We start from the raw sequence: 21,412 nt of genomic DNA, 5'->3' as shown, positions 1-21,412 counted from the left end.
CCCAGGGTCCCTCATCAGTTTGAGGAAGGCCCTTCATTTCATCAGAGGGCTAAAGGTAAAAAGTGCCCTGGTTCCCAGTGGAATTCCTTTCTCCTTTTTCTCTTCCCTTTTCCTCTCCAATCCCCTAATCAGAGCTGGCTGGTATGGTTGTGCAGGTTGGACACTGCACAAAAGGGCACTGAGCGAGCTCAAACCATGCTGCAGGGCACCCTATGGACTAACCTCTGCCCTGCCGTAGCTGACACCTACTCTCAGTTCACTCTTAGGAGAGCCAATTATGTCAGTAAAAAAATCCTAGTTCCGGTCATACCCCAAAACGGAGGAGGAAGGGAAGCCTTGTCAGGAGCATGGGGTTTTGAACAACACAAGCTACAGATCCTTCAGGACCTTAGAGATTAAACCTGGGCAGGAGGAACTTCTACAGGGGCCAAGCCTGGGGGCAAGGACTGTAGACTGACTTGGAATGACCAGGGATGGACAGGGAGTGATTATCAAAAACTCCCAGAGAAGAAACAGGGGTGGTGTGGATTAACTGCAAAATGAACCCAGTTCTATGCCCCTACTACCCTCACTCTTTGCTTCCTCATTGGGTAGCTCCTCCCATTGGGAGGAGGAGCCTATTTCCACATCCCCTTGAATCTTGGCTGGCCTTGCGGCTTGCTTTGGCCAATCAACTGCAGCAGAAGTACTAGGGCAGTTCTGAATCTGGGTCTTAAGAGATGCTGCCCGTTTCTGCTTGCTGTCTGGAAAACCTTGCCTCTGTCACATATCCAAAGCTGGGGCTAGCCGGCTGGACGATGAGGGACATGGAGGAGAGAATATTAGCCCAGCTGAGGCATCCTAGACCAACCAAGCCCCAAACACGGGAAGAGCCCGACATGGGTAAATCGCGTATGCCTCTCGCGCCCACAGCTGACCACAGACTCATGAATGAGCCCAGCCAAGACCAGAAGAACGGTCCAGCTGACCCATGGACGGTGGAGCCATAATTGATGCTGATTGTCTAAACCTCTGGATTTGGGGGTTGTTTGTTATGCCGCATAATGGGCAGTAGGTAACTGACTGGGGGTCTGACTGGTACACATGTGCGTTGGGCACAACTTGCCCCTCCTCATGAAAGAGCCAGATTCAAATCCTGGGGCCTCTCTTTCCATTCAGCCACATCAGCCTCCTGGCTGATCCTCACACTTCCCAAGCTTGTTTCCACCTCTGGGCCTTTGCACCTGCTGCTCCCCCAGCCTGGAACCGTCTTATCCCAGATCTTCCTGTGGGTCCCTCTCTGGCCTCCTTCAGGCTCTACTCACATGTCCACTGCTCTCAGAGGCCCTTCCTCGCTCAGACAGGTATGCTGCCCTCTGATCCCTCACCAACCCCTCTAACTTTTGTTGTTACTCACAGGACTTACCCCTACCTGAAACTGTCTCCTGCCCTCTCCTGTCTCACTTCCCTGAGCACCTCCTGGACACCTCCCAAATAAACTACTTGCCTGCAAATCCTTGTCTCAAGGACAGCCTCTGGAGGAACTCAACCAAAGACAGCTAGAGAAGATTCTAGATTTGACGCAAGGACACTTAGCGGTGCAGGATACCTTCTGCTGCTCCCACCAGAAGCCACTTCCCGTCCAGCTGTGCCACATTTAGGGATGCTAAGGTCGACCCAGGGCCTCAGATGGGGGCAAAAGAGCCCTCCACGAATACGTTCCTCATCTGCCTCTCCCCTAATGATTTCCCCGTCCACAGATGATCATGTCCCAGAGCCATGATTTCACTACCAGTTGCATAATAGTGCTATTCCCAGTCTATCAGTGCATTTCCCAATTTATACAGCTGTCTTCTCCACCAGGCTGGAAATCTCACATTGCCAGAGACAGAGCCACCAGATACCACGGAAACATTTGCTAAAAGAATTTGAAGTCAGGAGATGGAGCCTGAAATTTGGGAAAAAATAAAACAAATAGGTATTTATTATTTAGGGGAAAGGAACAGGGCTCCGCTCCTCCTGCTTCTGGGATCAGACACTGCCCAACTTCAGCCTCCTCTGGACTCCAATCTTGGCCAAAAGTCCCAGGACAGAGCTTGGCCCTCCGCCCATCTCCATCCCTGGAGTCGTCCGATGGATGGACTCAGGAATTGGTGGGGGCTTTGGGGAGAAGAAAGATCATCTGTCTATAGGTATCAACATTGCTTTCCTTTAAATTTTTTTTAATTTTAAACCTCCCTACAATTCAAACGTTTCTCTTATTATCTTCTGCCGAGGGAAAAAAATTAATAACATGGAGCAATATAAAATACTAAATTAAAGGCATTTTGGAACCAGCAATTATTTCATAAGCTTCTCTTTTATTGCTGTGCTAATGTGCCTAATTGCTGTCTTAATGAGGACATTAATTTCTTGCTAATGTGATGTTATTATAGAAATTGCAGTCAATCTCTTAAAAAGGGGAAAGTGCTGGAAAGCTGTCCCACGAGGCAGGAGTTCTGGTCACCCTGGGGCTGAGGGGCAAACGAGAGGGGAGGAGATGGCACTGGAACCTAGGCTGGGGCAGGGGTGCCTGGGCACCAAGGAAGGAGGAAGGCAGGGGACTCTCGCCTGTAGCCTGTAGCAGGCAGTCTGGGGAGGCTTTGATCACAGAACCAGCTGTTGCCATGCCTGGGGACCTGGGAGATGAGACCAAATAGGGGAAATTGTTAGAACAATAGTAAAATCTAAAACATCAGTGGCAGGCACTGTTGGAGCATTTTATATCTTAATTCTTGCAACAACCCTATGAAACAGATAGCATCGTTATCTACATTTCATGGACAAGTAATCTGAAGCACAGAGAGGTTAAGTAACTTACTCAAGGTCACACAGCTCATAAATGGGGGAGATGGGATTTGAATTAGCTCTTCTGGCTTAACCACTGAGTTACATTTCCTCTTGGCCAGTGTCCCACCGCCATCAATGATATGTTAATAATCTCAAACATTTATTGAGAGTTTATTCTTTGCCCAGCACTGCACCAAGCCCCTCCCACATCAGATGAGGGTGGGTTCCTTTTAGAAGAAGAGCGGCGGGTCAAGGCACATGTGCACACTGCCTAATACAACAGGAAGATGAGGCTGGGGTCTGGGGCTCCTAGGAAATCCACTGCAGAGCGAGAGACCTCAGGGATCAGGGAGGAGAAATTTCTTTGTGCTGAGTTCACCTTCTGGCAGGTTACTGTGGTGGGTCAGAGTGGGCTGGGTTAAAATTTTAGCTTTCTCATCTCCTGTGTGACCTGGGGTGTGTGGCTGACCCTCTCTGTGCCTCTGTTTCTCATCTCTAGATCAGGGATAACAATGGATCTTACCTTAGAGGGCTGTTTTGAGGATTAAACAAGTTCAAATATTGCATTAGCCAGAATAAGTCCACTCTAGTGGCTGTGACAACCAGTCCCCAAGTCCTGACAACATAATGCACTACAGGCTTATTTCTCACTCACATGGCAGGTGACTATGCTCCACTTGCAAACCCAGCCTCCCTGTGAACTGCAGTACCATCTCCTTCTAGCACCTCAGAACCTTCCAGGGGACCCTCTCTGTCCAGCCAGCAGGTGACAAAGGAAGAGGGAGCACGTGGAGAGAGGAAGTGGTGGGGAGCTTTGGAGGCTTGAATGTAGAGTGTTTACAGGCCACTTCCAGCTGGACAGAAGCTGATGGGGAAGGAGAGGAGGAGTGGGTGTGAGGGCAAAGCAGCCCAGGTTGGAACCCCAGTGTCCCCCAAAGTTCAGCCACTCACCTCCATCTTCTTCACATCGTCTTGTCAAGCACACGACAGGCACAGCCTGATGGATTCACATGGTGAAAACACAACAAGCCATTTAAAAATTCTAACAGTTTATTGCTTAACATGAATAGTGAAAGGAGGAGAAGCCCCTCACCCCCCCCAACCAAAGCCCATATCCTACATTCCAAAAAAAAAAACAAACCAAAAATCAAGAATGAAACAAAAAGGGGCTGATTCTCTGCAGTTCCAGCCTTTGCCGGCACGACCAATGGAGATATGTTCAAAGTCGCCCAGGCGCCATGGTGGAGACGTTTGATCAAACATTATTTGGGATGTTTCTATGAAGATGGTTTTTGTTGTTGTTGTTTTTAAAAGAGAATTAAGCCTTTATTTTCTTGTTTCACAAAGAAAGCTGGCTGTGTTGGTTGTTTTTTGGTGATTAGTCAAACAGACCAAATCCCACATCCTTGTCCAACTCCTCTGACTCTTCCTTTGCTTCAACCTTGGCTGGGGCTGCAGTGGCGGCAGCAGGAGCAGCAGCCACAAATGCAGATGGATCAGCCAAGAAGACCTTGACCTTTTCGGCAAGTGGGAGGTGTTTTTTGAATGAGGTTAACATTTAAATCAGTGGACTATGTGGAGAGAAAATGACCCTCCATTATGTGGGTGGGCCTCATCTAATCAGTTGATGGCTTTAAGAGAACAAAGACTGCTGTTCCCAGAGTAAGAAGGAATGCCTCTTCACACTTCTAAAATTTTATTTATAAAATTGACTTTACTTGATCTTAAGCTGAAACTAATTCACTCATGAAAGGAAATTTCTCTCCGGACTCACTATGAGTGGCCACAAATACAAAGTGTAAAACAAATATAATGAAAGCTAAAGAGTGCTGTCAAACTCTCCCTAGGGATAGAAAGTGTCCTGGGTCTCCAAAGATCCCAAGTTATCATTCCCTTCTGTAAGCCTCGGTTTTCTCATCCATAAAGTGGGGGTAATGGGTTGATGCAGACTAGAGAGACAATTTATAAAGTTCTGCTGTATTAGTCAGGGTTCTCCAGAGAACAGAACCAACAGGAACATATATATTGAGACAGAGAGAGATTGCTAAGAAATTGGCCCACACAATTATGGAGGCTGGCAAGTCCAAACTCTGTAGGGTAGACCAGCAGGCTGGAGACCCAGGGAAGCGTTTCAGCTCAAGTTCAAAGGCAGTCTGCTGGCAGAATTCCTTCTCGCTCAAGGAAACTCAGTCTTTGTTCTCTTAAGGCCTCCACATTATGGAAGGTCATCTGCTTTCTGCGAAGTCCACTGATTTAAATGTTAATCGCATCCAAAGACACCTTCACAGAAACATCCCAAATAACGTTTGACCAAATATCTGGGCACCATGGCCCAGTCAAGTTGATGCATAAAATGAACCATCACACCTGCTCAGCTGTGAACTTAGTTTCTATTATGGTGTCGCCATTGTGGTTGGTGCTCTTTCTATGTCCCTGCGGCCCATACCCTCCTGGGTTTCTCTGCCTGAGGCTTTTACACAAGCATATGGGACCTGCAGGCAGAAAATGCTGGGAGCTGACATTTCCAGAAATGACTGTCATCAACAAGAGACAATTTTAGAGGATAAATACCTCAGCTCTCTCCCCCATGGGTGAGATGGCTCTGAAATATGTGCTCTCTTCCACCTCCCAGAGGTCCCCAGTGGAACTGCATGCCCGTTTGCCCACATTGGGAACCTGCTCAGCCACACACGCTGTACTGGCTGCCTTCTCTTCCCTGCCTCACTCCACCTCTCTCCCACCTGTGTTTCTTGGAATCACCTGGCAGATTAAACTTCTTGCACTTAAATCCCTGTCTCAGGGTCTGCTTTAGGGTAACCCAGCCAAGATCTATGGGATTCTCAATTTAACCTCTTTCCCAGCCCTATAGCAACAAAGTATAAGTGGGAAAATCAATAGACTAACTTTTCTCCAAAAAGCAATACACGCTCACGATAAAAGGAAAAGGTATTTGAGCCCTGTTGAATGGGGAGCATGTTGAGTTGAATCTCCCTCTGTGCTGCTCCCTTCACCCTGATACAGCCCTGCTAAGACCTGCCCAGTGTACCCACCCAGACGTTTTATATTCACACGCCAGCATCTGTATGAATAGCCTCTTTTCCTTTCACAAATGGGGATTGTTGCAGATGCCCTGCTCCACACTTGCTTTTTCTCCAGCTAATTATATACCTTGGACACCCTCACCACATTGGCACATCCAGACCTGCCTTATTCTGCATAATGACTGCAGAGTATTGGAAGATGTGCTTTAAGAGAAAAAAGGACTTGTCTGGAATGCTCCACCTGGGAAGTCCCAGACCTGAACTAAATGAGATGGAAGACCACACTCCAATGCCTCACATCTTTTCTGTCTTGGGAACTTGCAAGTTCTCTGGCCGGTCCCACCTGAGTGGGACAGACAGGCTGTGTCTGGGTCAGAGTGAGAGGGTCTCAGGATCTTGCTCCAGCCACCAACAGTCTGTAGAGAAACAAAGCCAAACTAAACCCCAGAGCTGGGTATCTGCTCTGTGCACCTTGTCACTGCGGGTAGTTGGTGTCTTTTTCTGGCCTTGCCCATCCCTGACTCACAACAATCTAGGACGGTGCAGGGAGGCCAATCCACTTCCATTTCGAGTCGTCATGTGCTTCAGAGGGCTTCCCTCGATTGGTCCAGATCCACCAGGCACTCCCTCCTCCTTACTGATGATTGGTCGAGCATCTGAAGCCATGGGCACACTATGTCCACTCAGCACTGAGTCCACTCAGCCAATGCAGTTTTATTGGCATGCAGCTGTGCTCATGTTTTACATATTGTCTATGGTTGCTTTTGCACTACAATAGCAGAGCTGAATAGTTGCAACAGAGGTGGTCCAATCTGAAGAGCCGAAAATCTTTACTATCTGGACTTTACAAAGTTTGCTGCCCTCTGGGCATGTGTATGCTGACAGCATTCTTAATTACCTGCAACTCTCCCCCTGGGAGCTTTCTCCTGACCTACAGGCAGCATAGGTCAGAAGTAGCCCCAGTAGCAGCCTTCAGTTTATGATGGATGGGAACAGGAGGATACATTCCCCAGCTCCTTCTCCACCTCGGTGCGCCATTCCTGAGGTGTGTGTCCTACACAGTCTCTGCAGCATACCCCAGCGGGATTGAGCCCTCATTGCTGGCAGGAACTACTCATTTACACTTTGCATTAGTTGCCTTCCCTTGATCTCACTTCCCTTCTCTCCATCAGTTTTTCCTGGAGTTACTTCCCTGATAAATTGCTTGCTTTCAAATTCCTACCTCCAAGCGTACTTCTGGAGGACCCCAAACCAAGACCACATGTGACAGATTTCAGGTTAGGGATAACCAGGAAAGGGTTCTTTCCTATTGAAGAAAGACACATTGAAGACAGTCTTTTCTTCCACTGGAATCTGTTATTTCTGCATGTGATGCCTGGAGATGTGGAAGCTATCTTGGGACCATGAGGAGAGTCAGCCTCAGGACAAAGCTGAGATGTGAAGAAGGCAGAAAGAACCTGAGTTGATAATGTCATTGGGTGACTGAATAACCAACCTAGGAGCTACCCTGGCTCTGAACGTGTTGTTCAATTAGATGGTGACTATTGTTATATTGTCTTAAGTGGGGGTTTTTTTTCTTTTCCCTTTCAGATAGTCAGGGAGACCTGGTTTGGGAGTGGGGCTGGTCATTCTATTGGAATAAACACTGGCCTATCACCCTTCTGGTTGGGTGAGGTCAGAGGACAGGTCTTTGCAGCATCTAGAACATTTTTTGTTTGCACATAAGAGAACTCTTAATTGCCATAACAAATTTAGAAAGGAAAAGACATTGGCTCATACAACTGAAAAGCACAACAGTAGTATAACTTCAGGCATGGCTGGATCCAGGCACTCAGATTATGTCACCAGGAGTCCAGTTCTGCCCATCTCTCACTCGGTTTTCTCATAGTAGCCTCTCTCTCAGGCAAGCTCTCTACAAGTGGTGGCCAGATAGTCCTCCTCATTCCTGACTCACATCCTAGCAGATATAAAACATCTCTTTCTCAACAATTGCAGCAAAAGTCTAAGGGCTGACTCTCACTCACCCATCTTGAGCCACAGTTCCATCCCTGAACCAGTTGGGAGGGTGGAATGTTCAGATTGGCCCTTGCTTGGGTGCAGTGGGGCTAGTATTTCACCCTGCTGGCTGAATCTGCTCCATCTTGGAGTGGGCTCTACCATCCAGGACCACTGGCCCCAAGGAGAGGGATAGGCCATCCCCACTCCACACCCCATATCCTCTCTCCATGCATGCAAATTATGTGATTATTTATTATCATTTATTTCAAATTTTAATTCTTTAAGTTTTTATTTTAAAATAAGTTATTATTATGTATTTGCTTATTTATCACTATTTATTTATGTATTGATGAGTGCTGAACAGGATAACATGGATAAAATACCTGGCACTTAGTAGGCTCTCTTGAAATATGGCAAATACAGAGTCATGGTCTGAGCAAATCTGTTTCCTCTTCCTATACACATAGGAAGACTACATTTCCCTTATGGCTGGGTGGGGTCATATGACTGAGTTCTGGCCAATGGGATACAGAGGAAGTGATTGTTCTACTTTCAGAACAGGACCCTAATGTATCCTTGCCAGATCCTCCCCTCCCCTTCTCATCATGCATCAGCCAATCAGCCAATCACATGTGGAGGATGCAGGGGAGGACTCTGAGGCTCTGGGGTTTGGGGAGGAGATAGTTGTCTCTGGACCTCTATATCCTCATGTAGAAAAGAGGATAATAATAGCCTCTACCTCATAAGACTATTTTGAGGATCCAATGAAATGAATTAATATTTGAAAATTGAAATGAATTCATTGCACTCTTAATTCATCTCCCTAATAATTGAAAAGTGAAATCAATTCATCTGAATTCAATGGAATCCACACTTGAAAAATGCTTAGATTAACAGGTGGTTCAGGGCTCTCTAATGTGTTCAACATATTTTAAAAGGTATCATTTAATAAATACACACCTATATACCTGAAACCCTGGTTAAGATATAGAATGTGACTGATAAATCAGACACTGATGAAATAAATACCTAAGTGACACAAATTTATCATTAATAAATTGTGATAAGTGCCTCAGAGAAAAAGAACAGGGAGCTAGGAGAGTAACCCTGGGGGCTCATTTAGATTGGGAGGGAAGTCAGGACAGACCTGTTCAAAACATCGAGTTTGAGCTGAGCTAAGGGGAGCTAAGGGTGAAGGAGGGAGGGCGTAGCCTTTAAGGGGGTGACAATGAGTGGAAAGCCTGGAGATGGGCTAACATGTGGCACACCCATGGAAAATAGTCCGGGAGCCATGAGGAAGGGAAGGTGGCAGAGATCAGGGATGGAAAAGGCCAGCAGAGGCCAAATGCCATGTTGGTTTGGACTTTATTTGAAAAGCCACAGAGAGTCATAAAGGCCTTTGGTCTGATTTACATTTTGGTTGATGGCTCTGCCACCAGAATCCCACACACTGGCAGTGGGAGGGTATATGATAAAATCACTTCAGAAAACTGTTTGATTACATCTACTAAAGCTGAATAGTCACCTCCTTCATGACCAAGCAATTCTGTTTCTGGATAAATAGCTCCAAACTGGAGACCAGCCAAATGCCCATATTAGTAGAATGGATGGATTGTGGTGTAGTCAGATCATGGAATATTACAGAGCCACGAAAAAGAGCAAATGTCCCTACCTGCAACAACATGGATGGATCACACAAACTTAATATTGAAGCAAAGGAGAAAATACAGAAGAAGACACACTGTCTGATTCCGTTTACATGAAGTTAGAACAGGCAAAACTACTCTGTGGTGACAGAAATCAGAATAACAAGGGGGGAGGGCCTAGCTCAGTGGGAGAGCATGTGCTTAGCATGCACGATGTCTGGGGTTCAATCCCCAGTACCTCTATGTTTTAAAAAAATCAAGATAATGGTTATCCTTAGACAAGGAGGCAGGGGCTGGAGGGGAACATGAGGTAGCATCTCTTAGGGCTGGGAATGTCCTATTTTTGATCTGGTGCTGGTAAAACAGGAGTATTTCTTTCATTAAGATTTATCAAGCTGTATGCTTACGATGCATATGCTTTGCAGTATATTGGTTATGCTCCCCCCAAAAAGGATTTTTTTTAGTTAAAAAACCAAAGATGGCTATGGCCACTTTGAGGAGAAAGGATGGGGAGAGGCTTCTATTTTCTCATTGAATCAAGAGGTAGGGGTGGAAGGTCAGATGTCGCCAGTGCTGGACCTGGCTCCTAGGGCACTCAGCCCTTCCTAGCACTATGTTCAGTGACATCACATTGGCTGGAAATCATCCATGGCAGGAGTATTTACATCATGGAACTTGGCAGAGGCTACAATATCAGGGCATTTTTGATTTTTAATTACGAGCCAGTTTAACATAGAAAACAAACTGATGGTTACCAAAGGGGAAGGGGGTGCAAAGGGATAAATTAGGAGTATGGTATTAACAGAATTAAACTAATTAAGAAAAAAGAGCCCGTTTACGCACCACTCATGACACCTCTGGCTGTAGATAACGAGATGGGTGTGGCCAGGGCATGTTCTCAACCATCTCTATTTGTGCTGTGTCATGCCAGCCCTGAATAGAAACCTGAGGACAAAGAGCTGAACAAGACTCACAGAGAAGGCCTCGGCCAAGTTCATAGACTGCTGGGGGGAAGAAACAATTCAATCTACTCAACAAAAGAAGAAAATATCTAGCAGGTGTTCCAGGAGAGTTTGGCTTTGGGTAATTTCTGAGTTTTGCAGGATGAATAGGAGTTTTCCATAAGAGTAGGTGGGCAGGCCAGGCAGAGGGAAGAGCCTGTGTAAAGCCTTGGAGTTTTTGAAAGGTATGTCAGGTTCTTCGAACTGTAACTCAAGTGGATTGCTGAGGCTGTGAACTGGTCCAAACCAGCCCAAAGAGGTGCTTTAAGAACTATTTGGACAGACTGCCAAGATCTAAATAGTTAGCGGTTTTGGTTTGGTATAAAAATCCAGACTTCTGGGGGTGGTCATAGCTCAGCGGTAGAGCTCATGCTGAGCGTGCATGAGGTCCTGGGTTCAATCCCAAGTCCCTTCATTAAAAACAAACAAACAAAAATTAAAAATCCAGATTTCTGGCTTTTTTACAAAAATCAGCACAGCTGGGGAACTCTGGGCCTGCATTCTCACAAAACATGATGGAAATGTGTTCTCCGGTTCTCCATAGTCCCCACCACTCCCCCTTCTCTGCCAACACAGTGGCCAAGGGCCCATTCCCATTTTACCGTCTCACTCACAGCATTTGCTACTTTCCTTACAGTAGAGCAAGATCTAGCCTTACACATGTCTCCATTTCAAAAGGAAAAGTTTTTACAGAATGGGAAAGGAGATGGGGGAGGGATAAATTAGGGGTTTGGAATTAGCAGATACAAACTGTTATACATAAAATAGATAAACAACAAGGACCTACTGTGTAGCATGGGGGACTCTATTCAATAGCCTATAATAAAGCATAATGGGAAAGAATCTCAAAAAGGACATGTATATGTATGTTTAACGGAATCACTTTGATGTACACCGGAAACTCACACAATATTGTACATTGACTATACTTCAATTAAATAAATAAATAAAAAGGGAAAAATTTTAAAGTCCAGGGCGACTACACCCTCGACTGGCTTTGCCCTTTGTCTTTCCTGCCTAGCGGCTTCTGTAGATGTTTGAGTTTGTCATCCCTGGTGCAGCATCGGGACGTGAAGCTGGGTCACAGCGGTTTTATGTGCCAGCTCAGAAGTGTGGGTTTTGTCCTTTAGGCTACGGGAAACAATTGAAAAATTTCTATTCAATTATTCAACTAATAGTTTGGAGCAGAAGCTATTGATGCCCCATTCATATCCCTCCGGCCTTACCATTTCAACAGGCTCCTGCTGCCGTCCAGCTGCTGCTGTCTGCAGCAGCTCTTGGCCGGAGGGCTTTCTCCAAAGCTTTGGAAGGCTTCTCTGCCCTGAGGATGGCGGGCTGGGAGCGCCAGGGATGATCTCCCTCCCCCAGGATCGCCCCGCAACCTGATGAGAGTTGGCGGAAAAATGGGCCACCTTCTTCACCTCCACTGCCTCCCAGAGGGTCCCTGGCACGACTGAGCTTCAGTCGTGCACAGTGATCACTGGTTGGATGACACACCCATCACCAGCTGTTTCCCTCTCCTGCTCCCCCACTGGCATTTCCTGGGGTCACCTCCTAGACAAACTATTTGCCTTTGAACCATTATCTCAGGCTCTGCTTCTGAGAAACCCAAGCAAAAATCTAGTTCTTAAGCAGATGTTCTGTGCTGGGGAACAAAGAGGACAGTTTTTGCTTTGGGGGAACTTATACTGTAGCTGTAGACGAGAGAGCCCACAAATAAGGAAATACATACATATTAGGTGACTATATGAGAAGAGAATAAAATACCACAGGGTGTGGGGGTGTTTTTTATTTGCATGTTTTGTTGAAGTCTAGTCAGTTTACAGTGTTGCGTCAATTTCTGGTGCACAGCATAGTGTTTCATTCAAACATATACACACATAGATTCGTTTTCACATTCTTTTTCATTATAGGTTACTACGAGACATTGACTATAGTTCCCTGTGCTGTACGGTAGAAACTTGTTGATCTATTTTATATATAGTAGTTAGTATCTGCAAATCTTGAATGCCCAATTTATCCCTTCCCACCCCTTTCCCCTCCAGTAACCATAAATTTGTTCCCTATGTCTGTAAGTCTTGTGGTGATTTTAAAATATGTCCCCTCACTCCCATTTCACCCCTGGATGAAGGTAGTCAAAATGTACAAACTACTAGTTATAAGATAAATAATTCCTGGGTGTGGAATCTCCAGCACAGTGACCAGAGTCAACAATAACATATTGTATACTTGAAAGCTGCTAAGAGAGTAGATCTTGAAAGTTCCCCCTCACACACACACACACACACACACACACACACACTTTTTAACTTGTGTGGTGATGGATGTTAGCTAAATTATTGTGGTCACAATACCTGGGTTGCTTACGGCATTTGGATGTGGGGGCAGGGGCACATAACACCCCACACTGTGACAACTCGTCACAGATCATGAAGGACTGTCCTGCCAAACATGCCCAGATCAAGGCTTAGGAGAATTTTGAGCAGGGCAGCCCCATGATCCTAGTTATTCTTTTAAAAGGTTTATCTGTGCAGAACAGAATGTAATGTCTACTACCTTATTTGAAAAAAAAAGAGGAGGGGACAGAAAAATCGGAAAATATATTCATGTGCATAAAGACATTACTGAAAAAGACATGTGCCTCTGACAATAGTGAGCATCTGTGGGGGGCTGCAAAGTGGGCCAGCGGGGGCTTGGGGTGAGAAAGGAGAGCTTTCAAAGAACTCCTCTTTGTATATTTAAACGTTTTGAACATGTGAACATATTACTGATCAGATAAATAATTAGAAATCAGTAAATCGATTACCTCAATAACAATTTTTTTTGAAGATTAAAAAAAAGGGCTCAAAAAGGATAATTTTGGCAAGGAAGAATTCAAAGAGGATGAGGGCGGGGGTAATTGTGAGTTGGAATAGTGGGGGCCTTGGGAGGTCAGCTTGGAGCTGGTAAGGGGTGGGGTTCAGTTTCGGGCTGGCGTTCAAGCTGGTGTGTGAATAGCTGGCTTTGCGTAGGAAGGTGACCATCTTATTAGGCTAGGTTCCCTGCTGTCCTGGTCAGTTCAGGCTGCTATAACAAAATACTGTAGATGGGGTGGCTTAAACGACAGACATTTATTTCTCACAGTTCTGGAGGCTGGGAAGTCCAAGATCAAGGTGCTGGCAGATTCAGTTCCTGGTGAAGGCTCTCCTCCTGGCTAGCAGAGGGCTGCCATCTCCCTGGGTCCTCACATGGCAGAGGGAAAGGGAGTGGGAGAGGGGGAAAGGGAGGTGGAGGGGAATAGAGAGGGAGAAAGAGAAAGAGAGAGACAGCAAGGGAACTCTGGTCTCTTTTTCTTCTAAGGACACTAATCTGATCGCAGGGGCCCCACACTCATGGTCGTATCGAAACCTAACCACCTCCCAAAGGCCCCACCTCTGATTACCATCCCATTGCAGGTTAGGGCTTCAACATATGACTTTGGTGGAGGGACGCATATATACAATCCAGTCCATAGCATCTGCCTAGAAGCAGAACCTGAATGAGGACTTGGATGCCTAAAGTTGGGGTGGGGGGAGGACTCTCAGGAGAGAGAGAGAGAGAGAAGCAGGATGTGACAGAGGAAGGGGCTCAGGCAGGATGTGGGTTCAGCTGGGTCCAGCTCCAGCCTGATCCCAGGGAGGGCGGGGAGCTCTGCAGTGAGAATTGCATCATTCAGTTGTCTCAACCAGAGGCAAGAGGGCTGGCCTTTAGCACCCCCATATCAGACAGCCCCTGACTGTGGGCTGCACGTGGGGGGAGTAGCAGTCCCCCTTACCACCCCCACCCCCACATCTCCAGAGAAGGGGACACTCATGAGCACAAGGCATTCTCCAGAGAAGGGGCAGGTGAGAGCCACTGGCCGCCAACACAGAAGCAGGAAGTAGGTGAGCATGCCGGCCCAGAAAAGGGGATGTGGTCTGGTGGGGGCGCTTGCAGTGGCTCCTGAAGAGGCCAGCAGCCCTATATAGCTGGGGGGGAGCAGTGCTGAGCCCCATCACTAGTCTTATTTTTGTTTAGCAAACACTTATCTATCATCTTCAGTGTGCCAGGCACTGTTGTAAGATCTGTACACATTGAAATCTTCACAACAGCCTATAAAACAGGTACTGTTTTACCACCACTCGGGACCACAGTCTCAGGGACCCCCCTCGCCCCTGCCAGTCACCCACATCCATCTTGTGGCCCAGCACCCCCAGCTCTCACTGACTCCGCCTGGCAAATCCTCCTTCCCGCTCTTAATTGATTCTTAATCTGCAGCCTTGGGGCAGCGCTGCTGAGAAGGCAGGTGGAAATCATTTCCTTCAGGGCCAGCGCTGCTTAGGGCATCTGAGTGGGAGCCCCCGCCACAATTTTTTTTTTGGCAGTCCTGGTCCTGCAGCCCCTGCCAAGCTGGGTCCCACTCCCACTCTGTTCCCCTACTTACTCTCCTGGCCCCAGGGGCTTTGGGGGAGGATGTGGCAAAAAGAACCCTTCCCCCAAGCAAGGACCAGAGCTTTCTGGGGATACTGGGGGAGACTTCTGGCACCCATCCAGGCCTGCTTGTCCCCCAGGTCCAGAGGTGCTCAACGGGGTGATTCTGCCCCCCAGGAGCAATTTGGCAATCACGGAGCCATATTCGGTTGTCACAACTCAAGGTGGGGGGGCTACTGGCATCTAATGGGTGGGAGCCAGGGATGCTGCTCGACACCCTACAGAGCAAGGGACAGTCTGGCCCCAACTGTCAGCGATTCCGAGGGTGAGACTCTACTTCCAGACTCCGGGTACAGCCTTCTCACTGGGATGCAGCAGGGTGGGGGGCCAACACGGCACCAGAGACATTTTGGAGGTCCCCCTGTTGCCTCCAATGTCAGCCGCAGGGAGCCGCGGGGGGCCGCGGAGGGAGGGTGGGTTTTCAGGGTCCCGTTCCCCTTTCCTCATCTGTCAGCAGAGGGCGGGGAAGAATCTGCGCGTGGAAAGAGTCCCACAGCCCCGGTCTCCCCCGTCTCCTTCCACCTCCCTGGTCCCCGGACCTCCAGGGGTGCAGAGGACTCCACAGTGCCGGGCCTCCCCACCCTCCTGGGAGGGGGGAGGTGATGGAGATGGGGGATGAGGCAGACACAGACCCCAGTAGCTCAAGTGTGAAGTCAAAGTGCAAGAGTTAAAAGAAGGGAATAGGAGATTGGGAGGACGGAAGAAGTAAGACCCGGGGAGAAGGTATGGATTTAGGGAAGGAGAGGTGGCAAGAAGGGAGGGAGCCTTGTGGGTCGTTCCAGAGGGGCTGAGGCTCAGGGTCCCTGGACGTCCTGAGCAGGCAAGTCACTTCGTCCCCCAAACACACCATCACACACCCAGTCACATATGCACACACACTCACGCTCATAGTCACACACTCACACCCCCTCACGTTTCCATGCAGTCCCACATTCTCACACATCGACACACTCACATGCATTACACACACAGTGACACCCTCACACACTTCTAATTCTCACAGTCACACATTATCACAATTTAGACATTCACACATACACACTCACACAGTCACACAAATCCACAATCACACCCTCACACAAATTCTCATGCATCCTCACACACATTCACACACTTACACCCTCAAATTCTCACAGTCGCATAGTCTCACAGCTCTGCGCTCACACACATCCACACACAATCACACACCCTCAAATTCTCACACCACCTAGTACAGGCAGGGATTTTTATCCCATTCACATGGGTGCCCAGAACCGGGTCAGACACACAGGAGGTCCTTGGCCAAATATGCCAAAACTCACACAGCCTCCAGTTCTCACACATCACCCTTTCACACACATTCACCCCATTTCTCGCAGTCCCACGTTCCCACACTCTCACGCCATCGTACCCAGTCACGACCCTCTCACACGCTCAGCATCCTCACACGCGCACGCATGGGCTCTGCAAACACCCGCGGTTCCCCCTGCCTGGGCCCCCCCACCCCGCTCCGCCAAAGCCACCCTAAGACTCTGTAAATGTCACCGGCTGCGCTGCTCTGGCCCAGGCAGAAGTAGGCCGGGGGAGGCCTGGGTGGGAGGGGAACAGTGAGCCGGGCCCTGGCCCCCTCAGCTCCCCACAAGCTTGATGATGCCCAGATCCCTCTGCTTTAGGACCCGGCAGATTTAGAGAGCGAGCCACCCTTCTGGAGCCAGAACCCACCAACTTCAGCACCCTGTGGGCCTCGGGGGTGTGACGGAGCTGGGAGAGGCTGGAAGGAGGACCAGTCCTGCGGATGGAGTGATGAGGACGACTGAGGTCCTTTGTCACTGTTCACTCACAGATTCATTTTGCATATTTGATTGAGCATCTCTAGTGTCCGACCCCGTTCTGGACTCTGGGGGCACTCAGGTGAACGAGGTAAAAATCCCCGCCAAGTGGGGCTGACATCCCGGAGAGACAGACATTGCACAAACACGTGTGAGTCTGTGAGGTCGCCATAAGGGATATTAAAGAAAAATAAAGCCAGAATGGGATGTGATGGAGGGAAGTAGGCTAAGATCCGAGTGAGGAGAAGTGAGGAAGAGCCACAGGCAGGAGGGACAGCACAGACAGCGGCCAAGAGGCAGGTGTTCAGGTGGCCACAGGGAAGCCCATGTGTCTGGGGCCAGAAGGAGGGACGTGTCGGAGGAGGCCCGGGCAAGGCTGAAGGGGGGTAGCGGGGGTGGGCAGGGGGGTGAGGATGGATCTGGGGGAGGGGCACAGCCTGGAGTCAGCCCTTAATTCTAAGTGAGCTGGGTCTGTGGAGGGTTCTAGAAACAGGGGCTTCCTGGGGCTGCTGTAACAAATGACCACAAACCACGTGGCTTAAAACAACAGAAATGTATCCGCTGGCAGTTCTGAAGGCCAGAAGTCCAAGATCAAGGTGTGGGCAGGGCCGTACTGCCTCTTCCAGGTCCCGGTGGCTGCAGGAGCCCCTTGGCTTGTAGCCACGTCACTCTAGTCTCTGCCTGCGACCTCACCCCGCCTCTTCCTCTCCATGTCTCTCTGTGTCCAAAGATCCCTCTCGCTTTCCTATTCAAGACACAAGTCCTTGGATGCAGGGCCCCTTGTTTAAGGATCTCATCTCCAGATCCCTAACCAATTTCATCTGCAAAGACTATTTCCAAATAAGGTCCCATTCTGAGGTCCCCATATGATAGGAATTTTGGGAGGGAGGGAAACTGTATTCAATCTGATACACTGGGGTTGAAAGAGTGGGGTCCCATTCTCAGGTTGGGTGCACCCCTGGGGGGGGTCTCCCTCTCTGATGGTCTCCTTCTACCCAATCTGGATTCCCCGCCTGGGGGCCCTGTCCCCTGAGGCCCCAACCTAGATCATACCCAGCCTGGCAGGATTCAGCCCCGTGGTTCCTTTTGCTTTCAATGCTGGACGCCTTCTGAGTGGGCTGCACCCCATCCCACAGCCCCCACCAGGAAGGACCAGGGGCACTTCAATCCTGTTCTCCACCCCAGAGACTTTGCTGGAAAAACAGCTAATTATACCCTTCCCGCACAGCCGGTCTGGTGGGGCTAGGGTGGTGTTGGGCGAGTGTGCCCTGTGTCCGCAGCCGGCGGCCCCCGCGCCAACACACAGAGATTTCTATATATTTTTAATTCCACAGCAATACTTTGATTAGAGAGCCGATGTGTTGTGTATGACCTCGGGGACCTCATTATTTTTCTAACTCAAATAAATACGGCGTTCGGAAAGCAGGGAGGGTGGAGGGAGGTAGAGGAAAGGAAAGACTCGGGAAACCTCATCTATAAAAAGGATTCAGGCCTTAATGAGCTTTTAAAATTTGCCAGCCCCCCTCCCCACTCACTGATCTATAAACAGAAGATGCGGCTTATGGCTTCAGCTGTGGGATTTACGGGTGCAGGGTGGGCACAGCAGGGGATGGGGCTCAGCTGGGTATCTAAGATTTTGGAGGGGTTCCCAGCTGCTGGGAGGATGGAAGTGGCCCAGTCCGACGTCAGTGGGAATCACCCTGTTTGGGCACCCAGCTTTACCAGAGTGCTGATCTGAGAAAGTTCTAGAATTTCCTGATCCCTTGGGCCCACTTGGGCTGGACCCTCACTGGTATGAGGAGGAACAAGGGAGAGGTGGCATTGTATCATTCTTGTGTGTCAGGAAATCCCTCTCCAAAGCCTCCTCCAGGAGAGGCTGGGGTGAGCAGATGGGGAAATCGAGGCAGGGCAAAGCGAGGAAGGCTGGACCATGGTTGTGTACTTGGTACCCTTCCTAATCCACTCTCAAGCTTGGACAGACAAGCCTTGGGTCAGCACAGTGGCTATTGGGGAGAGGGGCTACCACCAGCCTAAGAAGCCCCTTCAGTGGTTGTGATATTGGGGTGGATGGAGTGAGACAGTGACCATGTAGACCCCAAAAGTGCAGGGTAACCTTCAAGTCACTGCCATATGTGTCCTTTCCAACAGGAACAAAGAGGCTTCCCAGAGCAGGCAGCAAAGCCAATCTCGGGTGAAAGATGAGTTCTTTGGGTGGAAATGAGCTTGGATCTGGCACTTTTCTGTGTGATAAAAATTTCAGGGAGCAGGACAGACCCAGGGCATCTGGACAAGGGCTTTGAGAAGGACCCGGGTGTGGGCAGAGGAGGGGAAAGGGTTCAAAAAAAAAAAAAAGATTCAGGGCATGCAAAGACATGTGTGGCTGATGGGGGAGGTGTGGGACGCAGGAAGATGCAGGGCAGGTGGGGTGGAGCTACATAAAGGGCAGAAAAAGATGCTCAGTCTAAACTAGTAGCCTCTTATATATCCAGAGGAAGCTAATTCAAAAAGATACATGCACCCCAATGTTCATAGCAGCACTATTTACAATAGCCAAGACATGGAAGCAACATAAATGTCCATCAACAGATGATTGGATAAAGAAGTTGTGGTATACATATACAATGGAATACTACTCAGTCATGAAAAAGAATGAAATAATGCAATTTGCAGCAACATGGATGGACCTAGAGATTATCATACTAAGTGACGTCTGTCTGATGGAGAAAGACAAATACCGTATGATATCACTTATATGTGGAATCTAAAAAAAGACACAAATGAACTTATTTATGAAACAGAAACAGACTTACAGACATAGAAAACAAACTTATGGTTATGAGGAGGGAGGAGTGAAGGATAAATTGGGAGTTTGGGATTTGCAGATACAAACTATTAAATGTAAAATAGATAAACAATAAGGTCCTACTGTATAGCACGGGGAATCATACTCAATATCTTATAATAACCTATAATGAAAAAGAATATATATATATAACTGAATCACTGTGCTGTACACCAGAAATTAACACAACGTTGTAAATCAACTATACTTCAATTAAAAAATAAAATAAGTAAAATAAAATAGCAGCCCCTATTCCTCACTTTCTCCTTACCCACTGTTGTTTTCTTCACGACATTTCTTTTGTCACTCTCTGACACGATCTTTGTCATCTGCCTGGTCCACCAGGCTGGCCTCCTGCCTTGCCCCACCTGAGGGTGAGGGGTTTTGCCTGTCTTGAATGGTGGGTGAAAAGGTGTCAGCTGGGGTAGCCGTCTGAGTGTAAGCAATGGTGTGCGGGGAAACCAGCTGGGGTTTGTAATGTTTGCCGATTTCCATAGTGTAAAGTCTTCTACTTTGGTCAGTTTCAAGCTGTAAAAGTCATGTCACTGAAGGGGTGAGGGGGATGCTAGGGACTGAATGTTTATGTCCCTCCAAAATTCACATGTTGAAATTTCAACCCCCAAGGTGACGGTGTTTGGAGGTAGGGCCTCTGGGAGGTGATTAATTCATAAGGGCAGAGCGCTTGTGAATGAGATTAGCGCCCTTATAAAAAACCCCCAGAGACATCCCTCACCCCTTCCTTCATGTGAGGACAAGGCCCATTCATGAACAGGAAGAAAGCTCTCACCAGACACCAAACCTGCCTGTGTCTTAATCTTGGACTTCCAGCCTCCAGAACTGTGGAAATACATGTTTATTGTCTAGGAGGGTGGGTATGGGTCAGTGGTAGAGCATGTGCTTAGTATGCATGAGTTCTTGGGTTCAATCCCCAGTACCTCTGTTAAAAAATAAAACAAATAAACCTAAATACCTCTACCCAACAAAATTTAAGATAAATAAATAAATAAAAAATAAAATTTAAAAAATGTTTATTGTTTATAAGCCACTCAGTCTACAGCATTTTGTTAGAACAGCCCCAGCGGACTGAGACAGGGGTGTGAGGAGGTATGTGTAAGCCGGAGTGTGCTGGCAAACCAGCTGGGGTGAGGGGACCTGATTTGTAGTGTTTGCCAATTGCCACGGTGTAAATTCTCCCAACTTGGTGGATTTCAAGCTGTGAATGAAATATCCCTGGGCCCTGAGCTAGGAAGAGATGTGCACAACTGGCTCTTGTGAGTCAGTTTGATCCAACTCGAGAACACCCCTGGGTGTAATCTCCTGGCCTGGAGTTGGCCCTTTTGCAATTTTGGCTCAGGAAGAAGGGCGGAGAAGGAAGGTGAAGCAGGCTTTCCTGACTTCCTTCCATTCCAGGGCCGTCACAATCACTGTGCCCTCACACTCACTGTGCCCTCACCTGGCATGTTCTTCCTCCTGGTAATAACTGAGTCTTCCCCACCCACTCTGGGCAGACCCCATCCCACCCTCCTGCCAGCCCTGCCCACTAAACAGCCCAGCGCCTCTGGGCCCCCTGCAATGGCTACCCATGCCTGCATTACTACCATAGCCCCATTTTATGAATGGGGACACTGAGGCACTGGGAGGTGAAGCTATAGGCTTTAAAGTCACAGAGCCAGAGAGTGACAGGCTGGCAGCTAAATCTGCCTGCACAACCAGTGGGCTTTATTACCACCCACCTCCAGTCTCCTCCCCAGTACCCCATGGGCACTTTTTGCCGTTTTGT

General features: G+C 48.2%; 1 long non-coding RNA gene across 1 annotated transcript; it reads right to left on the bottom strand.

The window, feature by feature from the left end:
- Window positions 1-2,319: 2,319 nt before the first annotated feature.
- On the bottom strand, window positions 2,320-3,388 carry LOC140688361 (uncharacterized). Its single transcript, XR_012062999.1, has 2 exons — window positions 3,332-3,388; window positions 2,320-2,657 (listed from the first exon to the last, which is right to left on the bottom strand). It is a non-coding gene; the product is annotated as an uncharacterized lncRNA (long non-coding RNA).
- Between the last annotated feature and the right edge of the window lie 18,024 nt (window positions 3,389-21,412).

The sequence above is a fragment of the Vicugna pacos genome, chromosome 22 (assembly GCF_048564905.1).
Source record: "Vicugna pacos chromosome 22, VicPac4, whole genome shotgun sequence".
Classification (NCBI taxonomy): Eukaryota; Metazoa; Chordata; class Mammalia; order Artiodactyla; family Camelidae; genus Vicugna; species Vicugna pacos.
Note: the sequence above shows the minus strand (reverse complement) of the source record. Positions and strands in the feature narration are given on the sequence as shown.